We start from the raw sequence: 13,758 nt of genomic DNA, 5'->3' as shown, positions 1-13,758 counted from the left end.
GAAGTCTCTCCTCCTCCTTGGAAGGGTGAGGGGGAGGATAAAAGGTAGGAAGGGTAATGGACTGCCCCAGATGGAAGGGAGTTACCACCTTAGGCAAAAACGCAGCCCTGGTCCGGAGAACCATTCGTTCAGCATGCACAGTCAAGAATGGGGGTTTTGAACTAAGAGCTTGAAGCTCACTTACTCTCCTTGCCGAGGTGATTGCAACGAGGAAAATCGTCTTAAAAGACAACAGTCTCAAGGGACACTTATGTAAGGGCTCGAAAGGAGAACCCATAAGATAAGTCAGTACAAGGTTTAAGTCCCACTGAGGTACAATAAAGGGAGTAGGAGGAAATTTATTCGTAAGGCCCTTGAGAAACCTAAGCACAATAGGTGATTTAAATAAGGACGGCTGATCCGGCAGGCATAGGAAAGCCGACAAAGCCGATAAATATCCCTTTACAGTGGCCACAGCAAAGCCTTGCTGGGCAAGAGAAAGAGCAAACTGCAGAATGTTAGACAAACGAGCCTTCAAGGGATCAATCGACCTCTCTCCACACCAGAGAACGAACTTAGACCACCTATAGGAGTATATGGATTTGGTGGAGTGTCGCCTGGCCGATAAAATAACATCCACCACATCCGGCGGGAGAGAGAAAGAATTCAGGTTGCCCCGTTCAATCTCCAGGCATGAAGGTGTAAGCTCTGGAGGTGGGGGTGTAGAACCTGCCCCTCCGACTGCGAGAGGAGGTCTGCCCTCAGAGGGAGACGGAGCGGAGGGCACGAGGAGAGGTGGAGAAGATATAACTTGGGCCCGGTCTTGGCGAACCTTCCTCAGAACCCGAGGAATCAAGGGTATGGGAGGAAACGCGTAAAGGAGTCGTGAGCCCCAACTCAACTGAAACGCGTCTCCCAACGCCCCCTGCATCTGATACTGGAGACAGCAGAATGACGGGCAGTGCGCGTTCTCGCGGGTGGCGAATAGATCTATCCGAGGAGTCCCCCACGTCCGAAAGACGTGACGAACTACCTCCGGATGGAGCCTCCACTCGTGGTCGGCAGAGAACTGCCGACTGAGACTGTCCGCACGTACGTTCAGCACCCCGGCCAGATGATTCGCCATCAGACAAATCCGATGGTCCTGAGCCCAGGACCATAGACGCAGGGCCTCTCTGCATAGACAAAGAGACCCCACTCCTCCCTGCTTGTTTATATACCACATCGCGGTAGTGTTGTCCGTCAGAACCTGAACAGACTGACCGCGAAGGGAAGGGAGGAAGGCCTTGAGCGCCAAGCGTATCGCCCGTAACTCCAGAAGGTTGATGTGAAGCAACCTTTCCTCTGGAGACCAAAGACCCTTGATCTCCAGATCCCCCAGATGCGCACCCCACCCTAAGGTGGATGCATCCATTATCACTGTGGTCACCGATGGAGGTAGATGAAAGGGCCTTCCTTGAGACAGATTGCCCTCCACGCTCCACCAAGATAGATCCGCTGCAGCTTCTCTGGAGACCCTCACAGACTCCCTGAGATCCCCTTTGTGCTGATACCACTGCTTGCGGAGGCACCACTGGAGCGCCCTCATGTGCCAGCGTGCATGGTTGACCAACAGTATGCAGGAAGCGAACAGACCGAGCAGGCGAAGGACCTTCAGAACTGGAACAACCGCTCCGCTGAAAAACAAAGGAATCATTTCCTGTATGTCGAGAATCCTTTGAGGAGGAGGGAATGCTCGACACACAGTAGTGTCCAGTACCGCACCTATGAACAGGTTGCGCTGAGAGGGCACCAGGTGAGATTTGGGCACGTTGATCGAAAAACCCAATCTGTACAACAGCCGAGTTGTATCCTGCAGATGACACAGCACCTTCTCCGACGACTCCGCCTTGATCAGCCAGTCGTCCAAATAAGGGAAAACCGAAATTCCCGATCTTCTGAGATGGGCTGCCACCACTGCCATCACCTTTGTGAAGACTCGAGGTGCCGAAGTAAGACCAAACGGGAGGACCGCAAACTGATAATGTTGCGATCCTACCGTGAAACGGAGATACTTCCTGTGCGACTTCAGGATGGGGATGTGAAAATACGCATCCTGCAAGTCGAGCGACACCATCCAGTCCTCCTGATTCAGCGCCTGAAGAACCTGCGCAAGGGTGAGCATCTTGAACTTCTCCTGTTTCAGGTAAAAGTTCAGGATTCTGAGGTCTAGAATCGGACGCAATCTGCCGTCCTTCTTCGGGATCAGAAAATACCGGGAGTAGCATCCCTGACCCCTCTCCTGCTCCGGAACCACCTCTATCGCCCCTTTCTGAAACAACTTCAGGACTTCCTCCTGCAGGAGAAGACGGTGGTCCTCCGAGCAAGCACCTTGGCAAGGAGGGTAAACTGGAGGGAATTCCCGAAAGGGAAGGGCGTACCCATTTTCTACAAGATCCAGAACCCAAAGGTCTGTAGTAACCGATTCCCAATCTTGTAGAAAATGGGTAAGCCGGCCCCCCACAGGACCAGCATGATCCGGAATGTCAAATCTAGGGCTGTTTTGCGGTGGTGGGAGGGGCTGAGGAAGAGGAGGAGGAGAGTTGACGGCCACGTGAGCGACCTCTAAGTCTTCCTCTATATCCCTTGAAGCTTTGCTGCTGCTGCTGCTGGGCTGGTCTATAAGAACGAAAACTCGCCCTTCCAAAACCTCTGTACCTCTTGAAAGTACCTCTCGGCTGGGATTGAAGGCCCAACGACCTAGCCGTAGCCTTACTCTCTTTGAAGCGCTCGAGAGCAGCATCAGCCTTCTTCCCGAACAGACCAGACCCATCAAAAGGTAAGTCCAACAAGGTCGACTGGACATCCGAAGAAAATTCGGAGGACTTAAGCCATGCACCCCTCCTGGTGGCAACTGAAGACCCCATGACCCTGGCAACTGAGTCTGCTGTATCCAAGCCACTCTGAATAACCTGGCGAGCAGCCGCCTGGGCATCCGACCGTACTTCACTGAAGCCTGCCCTATCCACCTCCGACAGCTTCGGTGCCAACTTTTTAGCTGAATCCATAAGCGCATGGATATAGCGCCCCAATAAACAAGTCGCATTAGAAGACTTTAATGCCATACTGGCTGAAGAAAAGACTTTCTTGGCTGATTGGTCCACCTTCTTGGCCTCTCTGTCCCCTGGGACCTGAGGAAACGCACCTTTTGAACGTCCAGAACAAGCAGCCTGAACGACCAGACTTTCAGGTGAAGGGTGTGATGACAAAAACTCAGGATCCCCCGGAGCCACCCTATATCTCCTTGCAACCACCTTGGACACCGCAGGAGCCGAAAAAGGCTTGCGCCACACATCCAACACAGGCTCCAATATTGCTTCATTAAAAGGCAACAGCGGCTCTGACACCGCAGTTGGAGAGTGCAACACCTCAGTCAAGATATTGGACTTGAACTCAACAGATGGCAATTGAAGGTCCAACAACTCTGCAGCCTTTCTGATTACAGCATGATAAGGAGCCGCGTCTTTAGAAGGTTCATCTGAAGGAGGAGTGATCTCCCACTCCGGAGACAAATCCAACCCACTTGCCTCCTTCAACTCGTCAAACACCTCATCGGATTCGACCAATTCTCCCTCTTCAGCCTCATCCATAAGATAGCTCCTCTCCTCCAGCACTCTCTGCGCCTCCCTCCTGGAACGGATCCGCACCTGCGGCGTCGGCGGCGCCGTGATCGAATCCGACGGCGCCGGCAGAGGCGTCGAACGCGGATCAGCTGGAGCAGCCGGCGTCGAACGAGGTCGAGTCGGCGCCGGTGAAGAGGGAAGCGGCGTCGATGTTTTCGGCGCCGGCATCTGCCAAGACGGCGTCGCTGGGAAGAAAGGCATAAACGGTGCTTGAGGATAAACCTGCGGCACTGCCAGATTAAAAGCCATCGGACCCATAGGTGCACCAGAGGAATACATGGCCCGTGAGAACACCCCATACATCGCATTGAGATACTGCGAGGGGTCCTGACCTGGATTAGGGAAAGCCGGATACTGGTCAGGTAACACCGGACTCGGGCCTGCCGGCGCCGACGGTGGAACTTGCGGCGTCACAGACTCACCCGGAGCCTGATCATCCTCATCCTGGGCCGGAGTCGGAGATGGAGCCGAAGGACCTGCAGGACCTGGAGAAGCCATCGGCGCCGGAGAGGACGCCGGCACCGGCGAATCAGCCGGAGCCGGAGAAAACACAGGAGAAGATGGAACGGGAGGCGAAGCCGGAACGGGAGAAGGAGACACTGACTCCCTTCGACGCCGAGCAGGTGATTTAGACTTCGACGTCGAGGCCTTGTGATGAGACGAATGCCTCCTTTTCTTCTTATGCTTCTTGCTCTTTGAAGCATGTCCCGAAGTCGACTTGGAAGCCGACCTCGACCTCGACCTGGATCTTCTTCTACCTCTTTTCTCCTTTCTCTTCATCCGGGCGATAAAGAGCTTTGCCTCTCTTTCCTTAAGAGCCTTTGAGCTCATCTTCCTGCAACACGAACATCCTTCAACATCGTGGTCCGATGACAAACACCAAACGCAGTCGTCATGCGGGTCAGTGATGGACATGTGTTTGCCACATTCATGGCAAGGCTTGAAACCAGACTTCCTTGCCGACATTCTCGAAGAAAGACAGAGAAACTTCGGAATAAACACAAAGTAACAGGTAAAGCTACCAGTAACGATTCCCGAAATCCGTTGGCGTCGTCGGCGCGGAAAAAAGGGAACTGACGTCATCACGCCGAGGAGGCCTTCTTATGGAGCCGGTGACGTCAGTGGAGTCGCGAGCGGAGCCGTGTCTCTGTGACGTCATCTTCGACCCCATCGGCGTGGACTGCTACAAAAGTTTCCGAATGTTGCTGGCGCAGGGGATATTCACAAGGTGAGGAATCCACTGGCAGATGTATCCATCAGAATTCCCCACCGGAGACTTTGCACAGTTCAGGAGTCTCCGTGGCCCCCAATCCGGGTGGTGCAACTTCGCGACAATGGACTGCGCACATTATGTTTTTCTTCAAAGGACAAGCGCTTCGAAGTGCACTCGAATTTCAGTCCCAGTGATTGCTCAGCGGCTTCCCTTCACTTGGGGAAATTAGTTCTGCCTAACGCGTTTCGGAGCCATGATGCTCCTTGTTCACAGGCATACATGAAGGCACAGGAAATCAAGAAGGGCATCTTTCCAGCACGTCTTTTATTTCGCCGACCCACTATGGTGAAAAAATGTAAAGCGGGCATTCAAGCCTACTATAGGAATACTACGAAAGACTTGAAGTACCAGCATGCAATATTGTTTAATCAACTGCCGAATGACGGCGAAATAAAAGACGTGCTGCAAAGATGCCCTTCTTGATTTCGGTGCTACAATTGGAGCCTGAGACGGCAACAGGCATTGACACACAGTGCGGCTGGGGCTCCGGGAGGCCGTGGTGCTGGACGCTGTGAGCACACGCAGGCGGTGAAGAGGTAAGGGTGTCGGCGGATCTGCGAATCCAGCCGCAGGGGAACCAGACGAGGCCGTCCACCACTCTCCCGCCAGAGTTGCTGCAGCACGGTCAGCGGCTAGATCGGGCCGTGGGGGGGGGGGGGTGAAATCAGCCCATGACGTCAGTGGCCACGGTAAAGATGCTACCGAGAGGCGGGGTTGCAGACGAAGCCTGGGACCCTCCGTACTGCCGTGGGGTCGAGGTGGACCCTTGCCCCAGAGTCAGGACAGGTTGTGGGTGCCGTCGGTTGCCCCCACCCAGTGTTGGGGCCACTTCGCATTTGCACCGGCGGCCATTTCAGGTCACGCAGGTGGACGAGGAATGCCTGGAGAATAGCGGTGATTTTGAGCTATGGCTGGGCTCCCCAGAGTCACATAGGAGCACCGCAGGAGGCCCTGGGGTATGTGCTAGGGACCCACTGATACCCGAACTCTGTGCCATGCTGGAGGTGGCTATATCTCTTGTCGGGTCAGCAGGAAGGCCTGGACAAGGTGGGGCAGCCCTCTTCAGCAGGCGGCGGCCCTGGATATGCTGTACTCTAGTTGGTGCTTGAGGGGTCCCCCGCACGCTGCTTTCCTGCTCTGACCTGACAGTGTTTCTGCATTCGGCGGCCGAGCAAAGCACTCTGGATAAATATACCGGTCCTGGGGCCGCCGCTGCAGCACCTGGCGGGGGATCAGGGGGCTGTGCCGGACAATGCTGTGCTTATGGCCGCCATCACACAGTCTAGAGATGCCAAGATCGGAGTGGTTGGCTCCGATGTCATGCTCCTCCGACAAGGACCTACAGAACGCAGTGGCCCGCATCATGGAGACGGAAACGTGGATCTCTGGGGTGGAGGATGAAGTTGCCACTTTGCAGAAGCGGGTGGCCACCCTCGAGACGACTCAGCGGGCCTTGCGACATGCGTGGAGGGGTGGGCCAGGCGCACCAATGTTCGCTTTGTGGGCTTCCCAGAGGGGTGCGAGGGGGGAGATATGGAGCAGTTCCTTACTGGGTGGCTGGAGAGCTGGCTCCCCCCGGGGTCCCTGTCCCGCTGCTTTGTGGTGCACATAGAGCCCTCATGCAGAAGCCCCCGACTGCAGCCCGTCCGAGGCCAGTTATTGCAAAGCTCCTGACCTATCACAACCGGGACGTCATCTTAAAAACAGGCTAGGGCCAAGGAACCTTTGCTATTCGAGAACACTCGTATCCTGATTTTTCCGGACTACACTAAATTGGTCCAGCAACGGAGACAATCCTTTTTGGCGGCCAAGGCTCGACTCCACGAGCTTAAGCTTGCATATGCCCTGCTGTATCCGGCCTGAATCCAGGTGGTGTACCAATCCCGGATGCATTTCTTTGATTCGACAGAGGAAGTGTTTCAGTGGACAGATGAGGGGGTGAGGTTGCGTCCCCATACACTGCCTCAGCGTGACTCTGACTCCTCATCCAGCAAGGCGGCTTGTAAGCAGCCTCCATTGAAGATCAAGGATTGCAGACGCTCCAGATCCAAGCGTCGATTCCACTCCTACAGTGTGTCCTCCCGTGCTAGCTCGACCGCCAGACAGTCTACTTTGGCCTCCTAATTAGAGAGAGAGTTTGCACTTCTATATATCTTTGACATTGTTGCCTGGATCGGAGTGGCCCAAGTGTAGGCCGGCATCTCTGGCGGTTCTTTCCATGGAGAGGATGCCTGCCGATATTGGGCTGTCACTTGGGGATCCATTGGTTGAGGTGCGCTGGGTCTCCCCGTTGGGGGCCGCAAGCAGGACCCGCCACAACAGATGCTTCATTGTTTTTGAATTCTAGGGTGGGGGGTTTGTTGGGTTGTTTAAGGTTCTGTCAAAAAGTTGCACTTTGCTATGGAACTGTTGGGCCTTTGTACACACCACATACTTTTAATTGCACTACCATATCTCTTCAGGGTTCTTAATGGCTGATCTATCTAGCAGTACCCGGGTTCCTCCTGGTACTCTTCAAATAGTGAGCTGGAATGTCAGGGGAATATTGGATAAGATTAAGCTAGGGGCGGTACTCCAGCAGGCTAAGAGGGCTCATGCAGATATGCTAATGCTAAAGGAAACGCATGTTATGGGTTCGAAGGCACTCTGCCATCAGCGTTATGGATACACCCAGGTGTACCACTCAGGTTTTGCACAGGGGTCCGGGGGGGGGGGGGAGGATTCTGGTTCACCGCCGGGTCCACTACACGCATGTTAAGACTTGGTCGGATTCCCAGGGACGGTATCCTGCAGGGCATGATCAGGGAGGAACCGATAGTAGTGCGCTGCGTTTATGCACCTCCCCTGCTCTCTTGGGGCCTGGTGGAACAGCTTATGTCCTCATGGGCGGATATGCCGGAGGGTCTGTCCGTGATTGGGGGCGATTGAAATGATGTGATGGCTGTGTCCGGGACCGTTGGAGACCCGGTGAGAGTGTGACTGCACGCCAGACTACGAAGGTGACTGGGCTTGATTAGGTGGAACCTTGGAGCGGAATGCACGGAAGCACTCAAGGATACACGGATCTCTCTGCGGTTCACAAATCCTTATCTCGGCTCGACTATCTGTTTGTCCCTTGGGCGGCGGCTGACAGGGTGTTGCGGGCGGAGATCCTTCCGCGGGGGCTCTCTGATCATTCATTGAGTACTCTAACGATTCAGATGGGACGGGCGAAACAGCCCTTCCGTTGACGCCTCTCGACGTGGAACCTTTAGAAGGCGGAAAACAGGGAGTGTCTGGAGACTGCGCTGGATCAATACGCTCAATGTGGGGTCTGTCTCAGGGGCTGAATCTCTGTGGGAAGCGCTGAAGCCCACAATGCGGGGCGTAGATGTATCATTCTGCGCAGCAGCCCGCAGGACGCGGAAGAAGGCTCTGCTTCAAGCGGATCTTGACCTTCGTAGTAGAGGGGTGGGCAGTCGCCATGCATGGCAGCAGCTGTTGCTGGCGCAACAGAACTATGCAGCTAATCTTCTGGATGAGGCCCGCCTTACCTGGGTGGCAACACGCAGAGTTCTGGCTTCGAATGGGCGCATGGACTGTCAGATCGTATTGCGCTCTACACCGATGAGGTTTTATTCTTTCTCACGGAGGTGGACAGGACGGGGCCACGGCTACTTCGGATTATGCAAATCTTTGGGGAATCATCGGGGCTGTACATGAACCCCAGTAAGTCTACTCTGTGGTCCCTGGGGAATGCATCGGGACTGGGCGCCTGGGCCTCGTCGGTTCAGGTAGCTAATGGCGGGATGAAGTACACCTTGGGGTGTTTTATCGAACTCACTCACGGTGACATGGGAAAGGAATTTGGCTCCGGCCTGGGAGCGCGTCCGGGAGGATTTTAAGACATGGTCCCATATGCCGTTGTAGATCTATGGTCGGTCAGCCATTTTTAAGATGGTCTCTCTCCCCCCCCGTTTACTGTATCAACTGCAGAATCACCCATATCCGATCCCTTCTAGATGGTTTAGGCAGGTTAGTGCAGCGATGGGTCCATTTCTGTGGGTGGGAGGGGCTGTGAGGGTTGCCTTACGGACATGCTTCGTCTCGACGTACTGTGGAGGACTGGCGACATCCGATATACTCATATTACATGGCCTCCCATTTATGGGTCTTAAATGAGTGGTGGTATGGGGACAGAAATGACCCTGCTTACGCTGTGGAACACAGTCTTATGGGGGACCTCTCCTTACACATGATTCTGTATTCAGCACCGGTATGTAGATCCCTACCGCCTGTGACTCAAGTGGTTTTCCAAATTTGGCGACAGGCTCTGCGGAGGACGGGGTGGTGGAATAAGTTGACACGGGAGACCCCCCCCTATGGAATAATGGCCGCCTGCCACAATTAGCTATTCTGGCAGAGTTTCGCGGCTGGGACAATATTGGTATCTCTACCCTGGGGGATGTCATGAGGGGGCCGATCCTGAAGTCCTTTCATGATTTGCAGAAAGATTTCCAAATGCCGAGAACCCAATTCTACAAATATCTCCAGTTTCAACACGCCATCACTCCCAGTCTGCTGGGATTGGAGTCCCTGGCGGAGTTCATCCCAATAGAAGCGAAGATATTTATGGGGGGGATCTTCAGGATCATAAAATCTCCAAGATTTATCAGTCCCTAGTCACTCATAGTTCCCCAACGCTGCAAAAGCTAAAAGGGGCCTGGGAGGGGGGTGTTGGTACACTGGATGAGGAGGACTGGATGGAGGCCCTGGCCTCCCCGAGGGGGGCGGCCATAGCGACTCGCCTGCACCTTGTCCAGTTCAAATATCTCCACAGGGTCGATTTCACGCGGGTCCGGCTATGGAGGGCGGGTCTGGTGGCCTTCCCTATATTTCTTTGGTGTGAGCAGGAGGAGGGGACCCTGATGCACACGATTTGGCATCGTCTCTTCCGGTCAGGGTTCTGGAGGGGAGGGTACTTACCTGACTCTGAGGTGTTGGGCTGAGATCTGCCTCACTCGCCGAAATCGGTGCTGTTGCATGTTATGGAGGGTAGCATTTATCAACGCCATTTCATGCTGCTGGAGTTTGCTCTGGCGAAGAGAGACATTGCTAGGGCATGGAAGGCACCGGTGCCGCCCTCAGTGTCGGTCTGGAAGAAAGTCATGGACTTCTGTATGGGCTTGGAACTTCCAATATTCACCGCAAGAGGTTGCACACAGAAACACAGTAAGGTTTGGAAGCGGTGGGCAGACTACCGGGGCCTGTTTCTGGAGTCGGATGATGCATCGGGGCCCCTACATATGGTTTAATTTTTCCCTACAGGTGCAAGCAGTAGATTCTTTCATCTTCATCTCTAGGAACGTGTGGTGGTGGTGCAAGGGCACAGCAAGGTTTTATGTAGGAGGCTGAAAGTGCGACTAGGAGGGTGGTGGGTTGTTGGGTGGGGGTTGCATATGTTTTTTTTTCTTCATCTGAATTACTTTCCATTTCTTCTGGATCTTATTATTGAAATATCAAAGTCAAGATGCTTTGCATTTATAGTTCAGATGTCTCTGGGTTACAGACCCCTTCTGTATACGTGTCATTTGATGAATAAAATCTGTTTAAAAAAAATAAATAAAAGACCTATGTTTGCCAAAGCCGACCATGCGGTCTGGAGGTATTTCAAGAACCTCATGGGATTCAGCCGCTCTAGAAATAATGACGGCGTCTGTGGTGTTGCGCCCCATCAACAAACCCATGATCCTGGCCGCCAGACACGTGTTTGCTGCTCCGTTGTTAGAGTTGAGCAGCCAACGTTGTTTCTTAACAATTATCTTGCTGTATAGGACGCTCTTTAAAGGCCTGGAAACACCTCCCCTCACAACCCCGTACAATGAGGGCTATGACTCTGAACGTGCCATAGGAGTCTAGTTCAGCCTTACTCTGTAAAAGCCTCAAGAGGTTTTCTAAAAATTCCACGGTGTCAAACACAGCGCGGGACTTTCGTTTGGTGGACAAAGGACTGTCAAAACCCTGACCCTGGAAGCATAGTTGGAAAAAATCATTAGGACCCACATTGCGTAACAACCTTTCTATGAGTGTTTGCACAGCCTGATGTATGGCTAAAACCCCATGAACGGAGGACCTTATCTGATGAAGGTTAACAAACCTAAATTCCTCGTAGTGTTCTGTAGCGTTAAATCTCTCGACAGTACGACTGTAGCTTCTAACACTCTCTAAAAAGACGTCCTCTGAATCCTCATCTTGAGGAATTTGACTTGTTGCGGAGTTCGCTGTTGTATCATTGTGGGAATTCTGACTTACCACGGGCTCTGCAGGGCTTTTAAGCCGCTGTGTAGTGCATATTCTGTATTTCTTGAGTTTACTTATTAAAAGCCTGCACTGCTAGCGCCATTAGCCAACTTTTGCTTTTTACGGGACCAGGCTTTACTAGGCTGCCTTCCACCTCCTATCTGAACAGTATGGTTTGTACCTATGTGCGACGTACTCATGGAGGCCTCTGCTTCAGACCCACCCCTCGGACCTTCTGTGTGTTCCGGGTGTTGGAGTATTGCCGCTCTAACTCCCCCCGAGCCCTTCAAATGCCCGACCCACGGTGTGTTCTCTTCTGAACCGGTGTATTGGATGGTGCATGGTACTGTTCTATGTGCTTCAGGTGCTGTTCGTGAAACTGTATGACTAAGGGGCTTTAGGTACTTTTTACGCCTGAGCAACCATAAGATGCGCAGGGACTTTTTCAGTACAGATTGGACCTTACTGCTATATTTTGATTTGTGTGTACTTTTAGTAATACCTGGGGCGGGGGTACTTTATGGGTCTGCGTGGGACTAGTCACGCCGGTATACACCATATGTCTGACACAGTTGCTTGACACATTTGGAGAACACCCTTTTACACCAGTCAACCATTTGCATTATCTTCCGCTGCGCCTCCATCTTGACCATGTCCTCGCTACCACCCATCCCCAATTTTAAGGTTGCGCCGTTCGCTTGGCGTTTTAGCTTTCTGACCACCAGCTGTATATCTTTCACATGAGCCCCTAGTACCTCTTTTGGGTTTACAGAATCATATTGCGGCGGATTAGGGATGAACACCCCGTTGGGTTGTATAACGCGCTCTCACACCGACCGCCACAACACCATTCTGTAACGGAGGGTCCTGGGGGTTCACAGAAACAGGGTCCCAGTGCGAACACCCTGGGACGGCCGCTGAAGGGTCCTCACTATATACGGCCTGTAAACTCTGATCTGGACAGTCGCCCCCGACTGTACTGCTATCGGCGTATATTGATGGGGGTGATGCGGGGCTTACACTGGACGCGGGGCTGGTTGGGTCGTATGCTCCTGGAAAGGGGGGGGGGGGGAGAATAGGGGCCACAGGGCACGGGGAGTGTAAATGGCGGTCGAAATAAATCGAGGGTCCTAGCGGTGAAGGAATTGTCTGGGATAGGGTTGGGTGAATGTGTAACCGGCGTGTGCAAATCCCCATTGTGCGTGTTAGAAGGCCCATCGTGTGCTGCTTCAGTGGACCAATCAAGGCTGTCTACCAACCCTGTCAGGGCCTTAAGACACCCGCTACTGTCGGTATAAGGTGTTCCTAAGTGTGGCCCATTTTCAGGCATTGCATTCCTACACCCTTCAGGAATGATTATAGAAGATTTTGGGGGCTGGTCTAGGGGGAGCGCCTCTACCTGTGCCGCTAGATTATTTGAAACTACAGAGGGTTTCAGAGGATGGGTAGGGGCCCGCGGTGTAATGGGTTTGATTAAGGGCCATTCTACTGTTTCTACTTGTAATGCAGGTACCGCTTGCTTCTACATAAGATATTTTCTCGAGAGGCGGTTCAATTTAGGGGCTTGGGGCTGCAACAGATCCTCTGCAACCGGCGTCACAGCCGCTGGCCTCTTAGAGATCGTGGTGGTAGAGGGTTCATTCCCCGGCATAACATTTTTTAATGAGAGATCTAAAGGAGTAGTTTGGGGCTCAGGGACCACAGGATTCTTCTTGAGGTATAAAGGCATTGTTTGGGATTCTGGGACCACCTGTTTCTTGCTGAGGTCTAAAGGGGCTGCTTGGGGCTCCAGGTCCGCCTGCTTCTTCATAAGGGATGGTATACTCGAGATGACATTCCCTTTTGGGGCCTGGAGAGAGTTCAGATACGCAGCATCGCTTTTACACAGAACAGGCATTACAGTGTCTGGGGTTGTAAACACTCCTCCGTTGTTGTCCCCCCCTCTCAGTACAGAATAGACATTCCTATAGGAGTGTTCACCATGTTGGAGGGGGGATTGATTTGACATTTCACGGCAGCTCTGTTGGGTCAGTGTTGTATGTGTGTAAAGAATGAGCAGAGTTTGTGCTGGCTTACACGCCTACTCACACATTTTGCTGCAGGCACGGTGTTCTGGACTGTCTTTGTGATGTCACTCAATGGTGTCGCCGACCTCTTAGCCTTATGCGTATCTTCTCCAGTGCTCTTTTGAGCGGCTCCTCGAATGTAACATAAAAATATAAATATATTAGAAAAAAATAAGGAACCACAGACACCCCACCTCCACTTTATAGATCCGGTACTACATGTTGCTGGCCCTTTCTGTTTGTGGGAATAAAGCCCTCGAGAGTTATTTTTTTCGCACCCTTTTGTTAAAAATGCACCTGTTAGAGGTCTTTTCCAGCTTCTTTCTTTGTCAACGAGCCCTTTTTAGATGTTGAAGCTTTCCTTTTTAGCGGCCTTTTCTTTGTTTGCGGCTCTACATTCTCTTGCACATCCCCGTCGTCCGTTCATGACTCCGCTGGTCCTGTAAAGAACAAAAATAATCACAATTACAGTATAAACAGGCCTTAGCAGTCCCTTCTG

General features: G+C 52.8%; 1 long non-coding RNA gene across 1 annotated transcript in view; it reads right to left on the bottom strand.

Annotated features, from left to right (window-relative positions):
* Nucleotides 1-13,758, bottom strand: part of LOC146859900 (uncharacterized) — a 126,488-nt gene that overhangs the window by 60,881 nt on the left and 51,849 nt on the right. The window contains exons 4-5 of the long non-coding RNA XR_014979066.1: nt 13,557-13,699; nt 13,282-13,391 (exon numbers count right to left, since the gene is read on the bottom strand). This is a non-coding gene — a long non-coding RNA (uncharacterized LOC146859900). The remainder of the gene's footprint in view (nt 1-13,281; nt 13,392-13,556; nt 13,700-13,758) is intronic.

Source organism: Triturus cristatus, chromosome 3_1 (assembly GCF_964204655.1).
Source record: "Triturus cristatus chromosome 3_1, aTriCri1.1, whole genome shotgun sequence".
In the NCBI taxonomy this organism is placed as follows: Eukaryota; Metazoa; Chordata; class Amphibia; order Caudata; family Salamandridae; genus Triturus; species Triturus cristatus.
This window is presented reverse-complemented; position numbering and strand designations above follow the sequence as displayed.